The sequence below is a fragment of the Pristis pectinata genome, chromosome 21, assembly GCF_009764475.1.
Source record: "Pristis pectinata isolate sPriPec2 chromosome 21, sPriPec2.1.pri, whole genome shotgun sequence".
Lineage (NCBI taxonomy): Eukaryota > Metazoa > Chordata > Chondrichthyes > Rhinopristiformes > Pristidae > Pristis > Pristis pectinata.
In genome coordinates, this window is record NC_067425.1 from 34,271,181 (window position 1) to 34,288,056 (window position 16,876).

Consider the following 16,876-nt stretch of genomic DNA (forward strand, 5'->3'; position numbering starts at 1 on the left):
TGTTCTAATTGTGTTCTTCCTTGTAAAAGTTGTGTACAATTTGTTTAATTTATGTTTTTCTTGTGAATGCTGCTTATCTGATGCTCTGTGCCTATGATGCTGCTGCAAGTAAGTTTTTCATTGCACCTGTGCACACATGGACTTGTGCAGATGACAATAAACTCAACTTTGATAATAAATTCGACTTTGACACAAGAAAATATTCATAGCACCGTGGGAGACACTACATTTGGTTTAAAATGCTTGCATACACTTCCTAAAGTATTTTTGAATCTTAGGACTGGCAATGTACACTTCCACAATATGAGCCTCGTTCCAGACATTGAGGGAGATCAACAGACAGTTTTTGTCCATCTCTCCCAGGAAACCACATGGCATTGGCAGCAACATTATGTGTCCAGTCCAAATATTTCATCCATGACGCGAGTGGGGGACAGATTTGATGGGCCAGTCTTTCCCTGGTTCTACTCATACCCTTCCCCTAAAAAACACCCTAATGGCGAGCTGGTTCTTTTACCTCTTCTGGACTGGCATGAAGTGACTTCTCTCTCCCACCTCCCCACAGCCAGCAGCAAGGCAATACACAAATCAGTCGTGTTTTGATTTCACAGAAATACTGATGTCAATCCACTCAGAAGATGTAATACTGAATCAGCCAAATGGCAGACTCCCATTTCTAACAGTGGAATTTATAAATTATTTCTTGAGAAGGGATGATGGTGAATAGATTTATCCCCCATTTGTTTATCAGATTAATCTACTCACATTCTCCTCGTATTTGGCTTTGCATTAGTGGGCAAGGGGGCAAATGCCTGGAGAGAAGTGGGTGGTGGGCAAAACAAACACAGAGTAAGGCGAGACATCCACATATCCCACCCCACCTCTCCTCCTCTCACCGGCTTTCCCCTCCGTAACCGTGGGGATGGACGTGTCAGGTAACCCCTCAGCAGGTTTGTTGGGGCGGGACAGAGGGAGGTGGAAGATCGTGGTGAAACCTCCCAAAATATATCCATCAGGGTTGTTGACCCCACTGACAAGGCACTTGTTAATCCACAATGGAGGTCCATGTGTTAATCTGCTGTATAGGTCTATTCATACAAGAGCCATATTGGGTGGATCCAATGTTGTGAACCTTTACAGAAGGAGGCCATCCAGCTATTGGGTCCATGCTAGCAACCAAGAAAGCAATCCCATCAATCTCATCCCTCCTTCCCATTCAACTGTAACATTTGGTCTCTCACATATGCCCGTCAACTCCCCTTTGATTCTTTTTACCCCTCACCTACACACTAGGGGTAATTCACAGCGGCCTTTAAAATACCTGCACGTTTTCAGGATGTGGAGGAAACTGGGTGGTCACAGGGATAGCACGCAAACTCCACACGGACAATGCCCGAGGTCAGAATCGAACTCAGGTCGCTGGAGCTGCAAGGCAGCAGCACCAGGTGCTGTACCATTATCATCTGAGAGGGAAGTCTCACCTTGTGACAGGCTTGCATGGGAAACCTGTTTTCCACAACAATTAAAAGTTCCCAGTCATTTTTAAAGCCCCGTGCTTTCAGAGAGTTAAAGGATCCACAACAGTAGAATATTTCAGTCAACGAAAGGGAGACTTTCCTCTGAGTCATACAGCACGGAAACAGGCCCTTCGGCCCAACTCATCCATGCCGACTAAGACGCCCTTCTAAGCTAGTCCCATTTGCCCGTGTTTGTCCCATATCCCTCTAAACCTTTCCTATCCATGTACCTGCCCAAGTGTCTTTTAAATGTTGTTATGGTACCCCCCCCCACCACTTCCTCTGGCAATTCATTCCATTTATACACCACCCTCTGTGTGAAGAAGTTGCCCGTCAGGTTCAATTGAAATCTTTCCCCTCTCAGCTTAAACCCATGCCCTCTAGTTTTTGATTCCCTTCCCCTGGGAAAAAGGCTATGTGCATTCACTCTATCCATGCCCCTCATGATTTTATACACCTCTAGAAGATCACCTCTACATTCCAAGGAATCAAGTCCTAGCCTGTCCAACCTCTCCTTATAATTCAGGCCCTCAAATCCCGGCAACATTCCCATAAGTCTTCTTTGCATTCATTCTAGCTTAATGATATCTTTCCTATAACAGGGTGGCCAAAATTGTACACAATATTCCAGGCACGGCCTCACCAATGTCTTGTATAACTGCAAAATAATGTGCCACTCCTATACTCAATGCCCTGACTGATAAAGGCCAGTGTGCTAAGTGCCTTCTTCACCACCCTGTCTACCCGTGATGCTACTTTCAGGGGGAACTATGTATTTGTACTCATAGATTTCTCTGTTCGATAACATTACCCAGCGCCCTACCATTCAAAGCGAAAGTCCAACTCTGGCTTGACTTCCAAAAAACGTAACACCTCGCATTTCTCGGGATTGGATGCCATTTGCCATTCCTCAGTCCAGCTACCTCACTGATCAAGATCCCCCTGTAATTTTTGATAACCTTCTTCACTGGCTACGACACCACTTATTTTAGTGTCATCTGCAAACATATTAACATTGCCTTGTACACTCTCATCCAAATCATTCATATAAATAACGGACGTCAATGAACACCGATCCCTGTGGCATACCACTAGTCACAGGCCTCCAGTCCGAATAACAACCTACCACCATCACCCTACCACCCTTCCTACCATCAATCCAATTTTGTACCCACTTAGCCAGCTCTCCCTGGACTTCCAGATCAACCTTCCATGCAGGCCCTCGTCAAAGGCCTTGCTAAAGTCCATATGGACAACATCCACCGCCCTGCCCTCATCAATCCTCTTGGTTACCTCTTCAAAAAGAAACTAACAGATTTGTGAGACACTACTAGCCACACACAAAACCATCCCGAATCAGTCCTTGTCTATCCAAACGCTGGTAGATCCTGTCCCTCAGAATCCCTTCCAGTAACTTACTGCCACCGATGTCAGGCTCACCGGCCTGTAGTTCCCTGGCTTGGCTTTCCTGCCTTTCTTAAATAACTCAGAGTACAAAAGGAACCAGAAGCCACAAATACAACATTTTCAAACCTAGCAGACTTACAATAATCTCCATCAGTAACTGGGCTGATTACACACTTCAGAAACCAACCACTGAAAGCAAATAAAGCTGCAGTTGCTGGAATTTGTAACAAAAACAGAAAATGCAGTCAAGCTTGACTGGCTGACTTCTTCCAGCGTTTTCTGGTTTTGTTCTAGAAACAAACTACTTGCTCGGATAAGCTGTAATACACCTAACGTGCTACCAATTTCAATGGCGTGCAAGTTTTCACTGCATAATTTTTCTGAATATTGTCACATACAATAAATGTTAGGGTTTGCATTAATGGTACAATGTAACTTATAGAACAGGAAGAGCTCATTCTCTACATTATTACCAAAATTATTTATCAGTAAAGATAGCATCATGCACTTTAAGAGTGCCCTAGAATAATTTGTCTTGTTGTGGGACAGTGTTTAAATTCTTAAAAATTCAAAACACAACCTTGATTTTCGCTTGGATTCTGACCACGACATTTTGCAACACTGATCTCAGTCAGAATAAGGGAGCTCCGGCATTTGCAAGTGAAATCAGGAAACGTTCGCACAAAAGTGAATGGAAAACTGCCTGTAAAAACTGCAGATAGCAGATCAGTCTGCCCTAACCCAGTCACTTGGCCTCAAGGATGAGGTAAATTTAATAAATACCAAGAAGAATTAAAGAATTATACAGCACACCACGTGGTCCTGTATATCTGGACCTGCTCCATCTGTAAATTTGTCCACTTCAACCAGAAGCCCAATTCCCACTGGATCTATTTCCTTCCCAACTGCACATTCAGATCAAACAACCTGCTGAGTAAATTAATTCTCTTCATCTGCAAACCTGGTGCCTTTGGTTACTTAAGTTCCTCGTTTCTGTCAGTCCTATAAATACCCCTCAATCTTAGTTCTCCTCTGTTATATCTGTACGTATCCTGGTGTATTGTAAGGAGGACAATCCCAGTTTCTCTAGCCTTCATTTAACAGAAGATATTGGAGCTCTATTAATATCTCTTCCTGTTCACAGGGAGCAGAGGATCTGTCCAGGGTTTTGAGCTGTTGTTCCCTTGCTTGGCCCAACTCCAAAAATGGATAAGTTTCTTTTTCCCATAAGTAGCTCGTTTTTAGACCGTTGCTTCCTTTGTTTGAGGGTGTTGACTCCTCACTTTCTGCCCCACACAAACCTACCCCAAACAGTTTGGCCGTATGATCTTTAAATGTTCTTTCAAGCTACTTTCTTTTCCATTCTGTAACACCGCTGAAGTATTCTAATGTGTTTGTGTTAAGTCTTTAGTCTTACAAAGAAAAAGGAGTGATCATTCCATACCTTGAACTCATTCTGTCATTCAATGAAATGATGACTAACCGATCGCTCATCTCCATTTATCTGCCTTTCCTCCATTTCCCTGTCCTAAATTATTTTTCAAGATAATGAGAGAGTTTTAGAGAGAAGATAGAGGAAGTAAGTTATAAACGCTGTCAAGTGGATTAATAATCAGATAAAAAGATATAAAATAGGTGCCAAAAGGTCCAGTCAGGAGATGTGGAGAAACCTTGGTATTGGTATTTGGTTTATTATTGTCACATGTACCAAGATGCAGTGAAAAGCTTTTGTTTGCGTGCCATCGAGGCAGATCATGCTGTACACAAGTACGTCGAGGTAGTAAAAAGAAAAACAGAATGCAGAATATAGTGTTGCAGTTACAGAGAAAGTGCAGTGCAGATAGATAAATAAAGTGCAAGGGCCATGACGAGATAGATTGGGAGATCAAGAGTTCATCTTTTAGCATATGAGAGGTCCGTTCAAGAGTCTGATGACAGTGGGATAGAAGCTGCCCTTGAGTCTAGTGGCACGCACTCTCAAGCTTCTGTACCTTCTGCCCGACAGGAGAGGAGAAAAGAGACAATGTCTGGGGTGGGAGAGGTCCTTGATTATGTTGGCTGCTTTCCTAATCTTTGCGCTCAAGACAGTTTTGAGGATCTGAAACCAATCTGAAAACATGACAGAAGCCTAGAGTTCTTACGTAGATGAGTTCTTGAGGATAAGAAACCTATAATATTACCATAAGGAAAAACAAGGATGTGGATCCATGCCTGACTGTTCTTTCACAGAGTTAGCACAGATGGTCTCCATCTGTTCTCTAAACTTCTCGGAACATATCAATAAATCCAGCACAATCAATCCCATGCTATCTCTGAAAACCCATGACAGTGAACTAGCAAACCCAGCACAGTAAAGTCAATCACTAAACACCAGCAACTTACCACAGGAAATCAGATAACCTTCTGAAATATACTAAGAACCTAACACTGCAGATCAGAAAACTCTTCCCTAGAACATTCTCAGTGTAATGATAAATAAAAACCCCTGTAAGCACCTCAACTAACATTAAAATACAGCAAAATTGAACAGGACTGTGCCCCACTCTCTGTACCTGTGTGGAGAGATTGAGGAAACTGGGATTGTTCTCCTGGGCTCAGAAGAGATTGCGAAGAGGTTACTAAAATCATAAAGGGTTTAGACATAGCAGATTGAAAGGAGCTGCTTCCCATTCTGGAGGGGTCGAGAGCTTGGAGAAGTAGAATGAACGTGATTGGGAAAAGTGACAAGAGGAACTTTTTGTTTTACACACACACAAGAGTGATCAGGCTCTTGAATGCACTGCCAGGGATAACAGAGGGCACAGATTCAATGATAACATTCAGAAGAAAGCAAGATAAATATCTGAAAGGCAAGAATTTGCAGGGCTATGGGGAGAGGTCATGAGAGTGGAACTAGAGAGACTGCTCATATGTCAGGGCCAGTAAAGACATGACAGGCTTAATGGCCTCATTGTTTACTGTAACCATTCAATCATTCTGCACTTATAAAATACTTGCTTCCAGCAGAAAGAGAGCGGTAATAGCTCTGGTGAAACAACAGTTGCAAAACAGTGAAGTAAGTTGAGTCCAAATATAGAGAAGTCTGGAGAGTAACCCATGAACACTACCTCATTATTCTTGTTTTTTATTTGCACTATTTATTTATTTTTGTAATTTAAACTAATTTTATGTCTTTGTGCTGTACTGTTGCTACAAAACAACAAATTTCACATCGCCCAAGTCAGTGATAATAAATCTGATTCTGATTCTGAACAGTGGAGGGTTTCGGATCTGCAGCAAAGGAACAGGGGTAGCAGACGAGGGGAGGGTTGGACAGTAAAGTCAAAGCCAAAGTCGAGTTTATTGTCACGTGTACAAGTCCGTGTGTGCACAGGTGCAATGAAAAACTTCCTTGCAGCAACATCACAGGCATAGAAGCAGCATTCACAAATTAAACATAAATTAAACACAATTTTTTACAAGAAAGAACACAATTTGAACAAAAAAAAAGTCCGTTTTAGTACAAAGTCATCAAACTCATAGTGTTCATAGTGGTCACAGTGCTGCTAAGCTCTAGTGCTTCGGGTTGTGCCGGTTGGTTCAAGAACCGAATGGTTAAAGGGAAGTAGCTGTTCCTGAACCTGCTGGTGCAGGACTTCAGGAGTTCAGGAGCAATGGGACGGCTTTAGGAAGCAAAGAGGAGGGGGGGGAGTGGGCCAAACGGAGGGAGACAAGGGGGTCTCAGAGGGGCAGCAAGGAAGGGAGGGGAATACAGTGGAAGAGGTGAGGGGGAGAAGGAAGGAAGGAAACCAAGAAGAGGTAAGTGGAGTGAGAGGGAAGGAATGTACACGTGGGAGGGGAGGGGAGGGGGAGGGGGGATGAGGGTGAGCAAGATGGGAGTTGGAAGGGGAGAGAGTCAGAGTAATCGGGAGAAAAGTGCAATGAGGTAGACAGGATTGCAATAAGAATTCTAAGGGCCCTTTGCACCAAAATCATTTGGGGCCCCATTACATCCTCCCTCCAGCCCTCTCCCCCTACCCCCAGCCCCCTCCCCACCCACCTCCCCCCAACCCCCAGCCCCCTCTCCTACCCCCCAGCCTCTCCCCCTATCCCCAGCCCTTCTACCCCCAGCCCCCTCCCCTACCCCCCAGCCTCTCCCCCTACCACCAGCCCTTTCCTCCTCCCTCCAGCCCTCTCCTCCTCCTCCCAGCCCCCTACCCCCAGCCCCCTCCCCTACCCCCAGCCTCTCTCCCCACTACCCTCAGCCCCCTCCACTACCCCCAGACCTCTCCCCCTACCCCCAGCCCCCTCCCCTACCCCCAGCCCTTTTCTCCTACCACCAGCCCTCTCCCCCTCCCCCCCAGATCTCTCCCTCTACCCCCCAGCCCTCTCCCTCACAGACCTTTAAGGGAGTGACAGTTAAAGGAGGGAGATTCAGAAGCACCACAGCGTCTTCGAAGAATCAACGGTTTGCAGCCATGGTGCCTAATCGAAAGTAATCTGCTTTCTCAATTTAAGCGATTCCCAGCTTGCACACTTACAGCAATGAGACAGAACAGAAAGTGTCACCTTGCTAAATGACAAGTTTTATCCACTTCACTGAAGTATTAACCTGCAGGGCAGGAGGCATGGATGAAAAGAATAAATCCAGGTCACCTCAGCTGGCATTGTGGAAATATTCATGTGGCTGGGGTGGGGAGGGTTTGGCACCAGTAGATGTCGAGTGACTGATTGTTCTGCTGGTGCCTTTGGGTTCCCAGGGAGTGACCACAGGGATGTATCTTATGGTGTCCGTATTGGTGTTAATCCATTCCTGCTCAAATGTTCGGTGACATTCAGATGATAAAGCCATGTTGCATATACTGACCTTCCTTCGTTTCTGGAATTCTGCAGCAATTATAGTTCAAAAATCCAGTGGTGGACTTAAATTCAGAAATTCCAAACTCAACTGGCACCGTAAAAAAGGCAAACATCTTTTCTACAGCCCACACCTGGTGTGACCCATATCTGCCTTCAATTTGACATGATATTTGAAATCTAATACCCCCACAATACACAGCACCATCAACGTTATACCAATGACAACCACATGGAGAATTTTTACATCTCAAGCACTGCGATTCTTTTCTACTTCAAAATAATTCAGTGGAAACTTGCAATATAGACAATTAAATTTGACAAATGTGAACCAGAACTGCTGCTCTCAAAACTGCATCAACGTTCACTGATAATGTGAAAAGGAAAGGCAAGAATGCTGGAAATACCCAGCAAGTCAGGCAGTAATGGTGGAGAGAGAAACAAGTTTCTCTCATTATCATTAAATGTGTCCCGGAAACCTGCTTAATGTTCTGGGTGAGAGTGTCCCTGGGTCACGGACAATGTTCTAGGCTGGAGTCTCCCTGGGACACGGACAACGTTCTGGGTGAGAGTCTCCCTCGGACACGGAAAATGTTCTGGGACATGGACAATAGAACACAGAACACTACAGCACAGTACAGGCCCTTCGGCCCACAATGTTGTGCCAACATTTTATCCTGCTCGAACATCCATCTAACCCTCCCCTCCCACATAGTCCCCCATTTCTCATGTGACTATCTAAGAGTCTCTTAAATGTCCCTAATGTATCTGCCCCAACAACCTCTGCCGGCAGTACATTCCACCCGCCCACCACTCTCTGTGTAAAAAACTTACCCGATATCTCCCTTATATCTTCCTCCAATCACCTTAAAATTATGTCCCCTCGTGTTAGCCACTGTTGCCCTGGGAAAAAGTCTTTGACTGTCTACTCAGTCTATGCCTCTTATCTTGTACACCTCTATCAAGTCACCTCTCATTCTCCTTCTCTCCAAAGAGAAAAGCCCTAGCTCGCTCAACCTATCCTCATAAGACTTGCTCTTCAATCCAGGCAGCATCCTGGTAAATCTCCTCTGCACCCTCTCTAAAGCTTCTACATCCTTCCTATCATGAAGCAACCAGAAATGAACACAATACTCCAAGTGTGGTCTAACCAGAGTTCTATAGAGCTGCAATATTACCTCGCGGCTCTTGAACTCAATATCCCAACTATTGAAGGCCAACACACCAAACGCCTTCTTAACAACCCTATCGACCTGTGCTGCAACCTTGAGGGATCTATGGACGTGGATCCCAAGATCCCTCTGTTCCTCCACACTACTAAGAGTCCTGCCATTAACCTTGTATTCTGCCTTCAAATTCAATCTTCCGAAGTGTATCACTTCACACTTTTCTGGGTTGAACTCCATCTGCCACTTCTCAGCCCAGCTCTGCATCCTGTCAATATCCTGTTGTAATCTACAGCAACCTTCTACACTATACACAACACTACCAACCTTTGTATCATGAGCAAACTTATTAACCTACCCTTCCACATCCTCATCCAAGTCATTTATAAAAAAATCACAAAGAGCAGTGGTCCCAAAACAGATCCACTGGTGACCCACCTCCAGGCAGAATACGCTCCATCTACCACCACCCTCTGTCTTCTATGAGCGAGTTAATTCTGAATCCACACAGCCAAGTTTCCCTGGATCCCATGCCTCCTGACTTTCTGAATGAGCCTTCCATGAGGAACTTTATCAAACACCTTACTGAAATCCATGTACACCATATCCACTGCTCGACCTTCATCAATGTGCTTTGTCACATCCTCAAAGAATTCAACCCAGCTCGTGAGGCACGAACCTGCCCCTCACGAATGTTCTGGGCTAGAGTGTCCCTGGGACACAGACAACGTTCTACATGTTTGATATTAATTTTAAGCAACAGAAAGAAACAGAGAACTTCAAAATTCTCTGAGAGACATGGAAAAAAAATAAAATTTATATAATTGTATACAAAGTTTCCATTTTTTCTTGTTGTTGGGTAAAGAGTATCTTGGGAGGGGGTGCAATAATGTATTGGGGTACAGTTCCCTCATGGCCTGATGAATGGCAGCATAGGTTAAATGATCCTGTCTCGCACATTTGGTTTTGATTAATAGAGGCAGGGAGGCAAGAGAACTATCTGGAGTGGAGCCTGTGGTCAGATAACCGTTAAAGACACGAAACTGTGCTGCTCTTTTAAAGCCTTAGAAACAACCACTTCACTCACACTCACACACACACTCACACACACACACACACACACTTCCAGTTTTAAACACCACAGCTTCATAAACAGGGAAAAAGAAAGTCTGAATACTTTTTAAATGGAGAGAATGTGGGTGTTCAGAAGGACCTTGTTCAGAAATCACTGGGAGTTGACATGCAGTCACAGGAAACAATCAACAAGGTAATTGATCCATTGATCTTTTTTGCAAGAGGATGTGTGTGCAAGGGTACAGATGTCTAGCTCCACCTACAAAGACACTGTACCTGGAATTTCATGTATAGGTCTGTGCTCCTGACTTAAGCAAGGATATACTTGCATCTGAGAGAGTGCGGTGAAGGTCCACCAGGTTGGCTCCTGGGTCGGGGGATGTGTTGTATGCGGAGAAATTAAACCAACTGGGCCATTGTAATTTGATCTTCTACAAAATTCTTACAAGGCCTGGTAGGGTAGATGGAGAATTGATGTTGCCAAGGGGGTCACAGTCTCAAACTAAGAGGTCAGTCAGTCAGGACAGGCATAAGATGAGATTTCTTCACTCAGAGGGTAAGGAATCTATGGAGTTCTCGACCAGAGACCTGTGGAGGCTCAGTCACTGACTATCTCAAGAAAAAGATTTATGACTTTTTGAATTTCAAGTGAATCATGGGACTAGTGCAAGAAAGTGGCACCGAGGTAAAAGACCAGCCATGATCTTACTAACTGGTGAAGCGGAGACGAGGGACCTCCTCCTGAGGGACCTCTGACAGCTGAGGAGTCCGCCGCAGCAGCCTGGACCTCCCGGTGACCACCCACTTCAATTCCACATCCCACTCCCACACTGACATGTCCATCCACGGCCTCCTCTACTGCCACATTGAGGCAAGGCGCAGGTTGGAGGAACAACACCTCATATTCCGCCTTGGGGGTCTCCAACCTGATGGCCTCAGCATCGATTTCTCCAACTTCTGGTAACACCACCCCTTCTTTTTCTCCCCCCCCCACCACCCCCCACTCCTTTGTCTTCCCTTATTCCTGTGGCTCCCTTCCCCTGCCTTGATGACCTGCCCATCTCCTCTCCTCTACCCTTTATTCCATGGTCCACTGCCCTCTCCTACCGGATTCCTCCCTCCTCAGCCCTTTGCCTCTTCAACCTATCGCCTCTCAGTTTATCACATCTTCTCCCCCTCCCCCACCCACCTACCTTCCCCCTCTCACCTGGACTCGCCTGTCCCCTGCCTGCATGTGCTCTCCTCTCACCTTCTTATTCTGGCTTCTGCCCCCTTCCTTTCCAGTCCTGATGAAGGGACTCAGCCCGAAACGTCGACTGTTCATTTCCCTCCACAGATGCTGCCTGACCTTTTTGTGTATTGCTCCTGCTTCTATGTGTTATGTTTTAGAAAAAGAACATAGAACAGTACAGCACATGAACAGGCCCTTCGGCCCACCATATCTGTGCCAAACTAATTAAGATGACACCTAATCCCTTCTGCCTACACAATGTCCATATCCCTCCAGTCTCTGCACATTCATGTGCCTATCTAAGAGCCTCTTAAACACCTCTATGGTATCTGCCTCCACCCCCACCCCTGGCAGTGCATTCCAGGCACCCACCACTCTCTACGTAAAAAAAACTTGTCCCGCACATTTCTTTTCAATTTTACCCCTCTCACCCCAAATACATGCCCTCTAGTATTGGACATTTTGACCCTGGGAAAAAGACACGGTAGATAAGACGCCAAGATAGAATTCTTTGAATCCGCGGGAGACTATGAGGTGAGGTGGCCGAGAGCAGGTGACATTTTACAGTAGCTCTGACAGCTGAAGAGTTGCCAGCACTGCCCTGCCTGCATCTGACTTATTGGCCTCCTCAACTACGGAAGGGACACTGTTTCAAGCAAAGTCTCTACTGGGTGGTTTCCACAGGTGAGGGGACCACTGGGGTCCAGCTGGGCAAGAAGTTACCTCCTGGGAGGGGTAGGGGCCCCTCACCCTTCCCCCAGCTCTACATTACAGCACACAACCGGCCCCAATTCACCTGCTCGCCACACTCACCGCCACCCCTCCCCCAGTTGTGCCCCGAAGCGTCCACCATCACTCTGCCTTCATAGATGCTGCTCGACCCACGGCATTTATTTGTCTCCATTGTCTTTTTAAAACCTTTTCAAAGACAGATTTACTAACTTTCTAACAACCTGTCCATTAATCCAATTTTTTACTGAATCTACAATGGATGTCCAACGACGTTAAAATCCCATTTCCATCCTGATGAAGGGTTTTGACCCGAAACATCGACAATTCCTTCTCCCCCCCACCCCCCAACAGATGCTGCTCGACCCGCTGAGTCCCTCCAGCAGATTGTTTGTTTCTCCAGATTCCAACATCTTCAATCTCAAGTATCCACACTCTAGGGGAACTCTCTCCCAAGTGCAAGGGTTCAGAGGGAGACCCTTAGCTGTCAGATCCCCCTCTCTGGGAGGCAGGAATGACCCCAGACCCAACGATTCCCCACCACCAACCCCATCCCATTGCACACAGATCATCGCATTCACTTCCAAGTTTCAGCATTAAGAGTTGAAATGGTCTTCACCAGTTTAAAATTTAATCCGGAGACACAAGAGACTGCAGATGCTGGAATATGGAGCAAGGAACAATCTGCTGCAGGAACTCAGTGGGGTGCTGGAGAGGGGATGGTTGATATTACGGGTCAAAGCCCTGCATCAGGACTGTGTTGGGGCTGTAACACCACAGGGCACCCTGTGCAGATTTAGTAAAGAGTTGGATTAACAGGCAGGTTAATTAACAGTTAAGAGTTAATTAAGAGTTGGATTAACTCTTGGAATTGGATTAAGAGTTGGATTAACAATTAAGAGTTGGATTAAAACAGGTTAATTAACAATTAAAAATTAAGAGTTGGATTAACAAGCAGGTTGTAAGAAGGTTGGGGAATCTGTTTTAGAAAAAGGTTTTTAAAAAAGTCAAGGGAGATAGGCAAACTCAGCGGGTCGGGCAGCATCTGTGGAGGGGAGAGGGACGATCCAAGTCTCGGGACGGGACTGACGGTCGCCAGTTCCCTTCCTCCCCTCCACAGACGCTGCTCGACCCGCTGAGTTGCCCCGGACGGTGAGATACGGTGCGGGGCAACGCGGAGCCCCCGCCCCCCCCGGGGAGACCCTTACCTGCCGCCTCAGGGGGTCCACCTGCGCCCTCTCATCCTGCTCCCGAGCTCGGGCGGGGGGAGAGCGGAGACTGACTGCCGAGGGAGGGAGGAAAATGAAAACCCTTCGCAAGCAGTTTCCGCTGTTTAACGGGAGCCGCGTCGCCACATCCGCTCCCCGCCGCCCGACTCACTGCCTCGCAGCCCGACCTGCCCACGGGCTGCCGCTGGGTCCGCAGGCGCTTCACCTGACCGACTCCTTCCCACCTCCCCGTGGTCCCCGGGAGGGAGGGGGCCGTGGGCTGTGGGGAGCCCCGACCCCACTGGGCGAGACCCAACCCAACTGCTGGGCGACCCGACCCTAATGGGCGAGACCCAACCCTACTGCTGGGTGACCCGACCCCACTGGGGGTGACCCAACCCCACTGGGGGAGACCCAACCCTACTGCTGGGTGACCTGACCCCACTGGGGGAGCCCCGATCCCGCTGGGCGAGACCCAACCCTACTGCTGGGTGACCTGACCCCATTAGGCGAGACCCAACCCTACTGCTGGGTGACCCGACCCCAATGGGGGAGCCCCGACCCCACTGGGCGAGACCCAACCCTACTGCTGGGCGACCCGACCCCACTGAGGGTGACCCGACCCCACTGGGGGAGCCCCGACCCCACTGGGCGAGACCCAACCCTACTGCTGGGTGACCCGACCCCACTGGGGGAAGCCCCGACCCCACTGGGGGAAGCCCCGACCCCACTGAGCGAGACCCAACCCTACTGCTGGGTGACCCGACCCCACTGGGGGAGCCCCGACCCCACTGGGGGAGCCCCAACCCTACTGCTGGGTGACCTGACCCCAATGGGCGAGACCCAACCCTACTGCTGGGTGACCCGACCCCACTGGGGGAGCCCCGACCCCACTGGGCGAGACCCAACCCTACTGCTGGGTGACCCGACCCCACTGGGGGAGCCCCGACCCCACTGAGCGAGACCCAACCCTACTGCTGGGTGACCCGACCCCACTGGGGGAGCCCCAACCCTACTGCTGGGTGACCTGACCCCAATGGGCGAGACCCAACCCTACTGCTGGGTGACCCGACCCCACTGGGGGAGCCCCGACCCCACTGGGCGAGACCCAACCCTACTGCTGGGTGACCCGACCCCACTGGGGGAGCCCCGACCCCACTGGGCGAGACCCAACCCTACTGCTGGGTGACCCGACCCCACTGGGGGAGCCCCGACCCCAGTGGCCGAGACCTGACCCCCACTGCTGGGATCTCCAGCATTCTCTGCACGCTGTTGGTGGACGTTCCCACCGTTATTGGAAGCGTTGGTTGTGGTTCACACTGGACACTGGGTCACCCCCTCCCCTCGTCCAGCCTGGGTCTTCTGCTCTTTTCTCCTCATCTATTTCCACCACCAGCAGCTCCTAGGACGAGAACATTCCCCCTTTCCAATATCCCCCTTCAAATCCTTTTTTATTTTAAAATCAGACTTTACGCATTAAAAAATTGCTATTTGTACTAGTTTGTTGTCACGTGTACCAAGGTACAGTGAAAACGTTTGTTTGGATCAGCCATCCAGACTGATCATTCCATACATGGAAGTGGTACAAACGGAAAAGCAATACAGAATATAGGATATAATGTTACCGTTACAGAGAAAGTGCAGGCAGACAAATAAAGTGCAAGGGCCAAGAAATACAAAATAAGAACAGTGCATGGCTTTAAAATAACTTACAGCACGGTCACAGGCCCTTCCGGCCCAACTAGTCCACACCACCTATTTAAACCCAAGTTAACCTAGTAACCCGTACGTCTTTGGAATATGGGAGGAAACCGGAGCATCCGGAGGAAACCCATGCAGACACGGGGAGAACGTACAAACTCCTTACAGACAGCGACGGGAATTGAACCCCGATCACTGGCGCTGTAATAGTGTCACGCTCACTGCAACACCACTGTGCCTCCCAATTTTTACATTCATGGTGTTCTCAGGTCTGTACATCTGTAGTGTTAGCATATTTTATGTGCAAGACACCACTGCCACTTGTGTGGCCTCATTGAGGTGTTTGAGAGGCTTCTCCAAGGGATGTCAGTGTCTAGTGGCAACAGGACCTTAGGTTGCAGTCGTTCCCCACAGAGCCTTTGTGTTGGCTGCATCGAGTTTCAATGCAACCTCTAGCATGTACTCCTGCAGCCTGGAATGTGCCAGTCAGCGACATTCCCTGATAGATATCTCATTTAGTTTCTCTCCATTTCAAGTCCTTTTCTTTTCAAAAATAAATTTAATTAATTAAAAAAATATGTTCAAGAAATACAAAAATAGTCCATGCCTTTATTTACATTAACAGAGTCATCCAGTTGATACATTCAGTGTTTTTTCTGGTCTGTACATTTGTAGTGTTAGCACATTCTACCCTCCATTCAATTCCTTTGAGATTAACTCACTCTCCTCAGGGACAGTGCTTCAGATGTGCATTGTTCTTTGCGTGCAGTAAGGCTTTGTGTCATTACCTCTAACCTATGGTCATTACCCGTTGGGTTGGAAAAAAGAGGTTGAAGAAATTAGATTGTTCTCTCATAAAAAGCTTCCAAAGGGGTAGGTAATGAGAAGGAGTTTCCATCAATGGGAAGATCAGTAACTTGAGAACACAATTTCAAATTAATCAGGCAAAAGTATCAGAGGGGTAATACAAAGTGTGTCATTGTCGTGATGTGCAATACATTGCCTGAAAGTGCAATGGAAGAAGGTCCAATTGTATCTTTCAGAAATGAAATTCAGGAAATAGTTGAAGGAGTCAAACAGTTCACCTCAATCTTTAAATGACGGTGAGGAGGTGAATCCAAAAGTGGTTGAGTTTTCTACTTGCACATTGCTAGAGCAACATTTATAAATTGAGGTTGAGCTTTGAAAGCCACTGTATGGACTTTTCAGAGAGTGAGTTTATCTCAAAGGTATCACCGTTACACGTATCAAGGCAGGATGTGATGATGTTGCTTGATATGGGTTACCACATTGTTAGGCAAAGGATTGCTATCTATGCACAAGGTGAATAAATCATCTCTGGCCTGTCCAGACCCTGATTAGAACTGCCCAAGTTCTTTGTAACTGGTAAAACCCGGGCAGCCTTCTTATGGGCATCAAATGAATTTCTTGAAATGATCTACACCCTGATGGATAAACCAGCAAGCTTAGCATGGAAAGGCAACATGTCAAGGAGTGAAGAGGTAGATCTTGTATCCAGGGTGTAAGGAGGCAGTAAATGCAGATATTTCAGGCTCTGTTACAGTGGTGCCCAAGATGTTTTGGATAAAGGATCAGGTCAACAATCCAAATTCTAGAGTGATTTGGAAAGTCACAGGCATAAAACATGTTTTGTTTCAACCAGATACTGAGCATACAGAGTGCTGGTTGCCTCTCTATTTAAGGGAATGTTGCCGAGATTTGAGGGACTGACTTATGGAGAGAGGTTGAGCAGGTTGGGACTTTTTTCAATGGAGCGTAGGAGAATGAGGGATGATCTTATAGAGGTGTGTAAAATCATGAGGGGCATCGACAGGGTGAATGCGCACAATCTTTTCCCCAGGGTTGGGGAATCAAGAACTAGATGGCATAGGTTTAAGGTGAGAGAAGAGAGATTTAATAGGAACCTGTGGGGCAACTTTTTCACCCAGAGGGTGGTCAGTATATGGAATGAGCTGCCAGAGGAAGTGGCTGAGGCAGGTACATTTA

The 16,876-nt window shown here is 47.2% G+C and overlaps 1 protein-coding gene across 1 annotated transcript in view; it reads right to left on the reverse strand.

Annotated features, from left to right (window-relative positions):
• The window catches only part of LOC127581437 (linker for activation of T-cells family member 2-like), a 75,086-nt gene extending 61,721 nt beyond the window's left edge, over positions 1-13,365 (reverse strand). Inside the window, exon 1 of the mRNA XM_052035862.1 lies at positions 13,169-13,365. The gene's annotated coding sequence lies outside the window, so the exon portion shown is untranslated. The remainder of the gene's footprint in view (positions 1-13,168) is intronic.
• Positions 13,366-16,876: the final 3,511 nt, after the last annotated feature.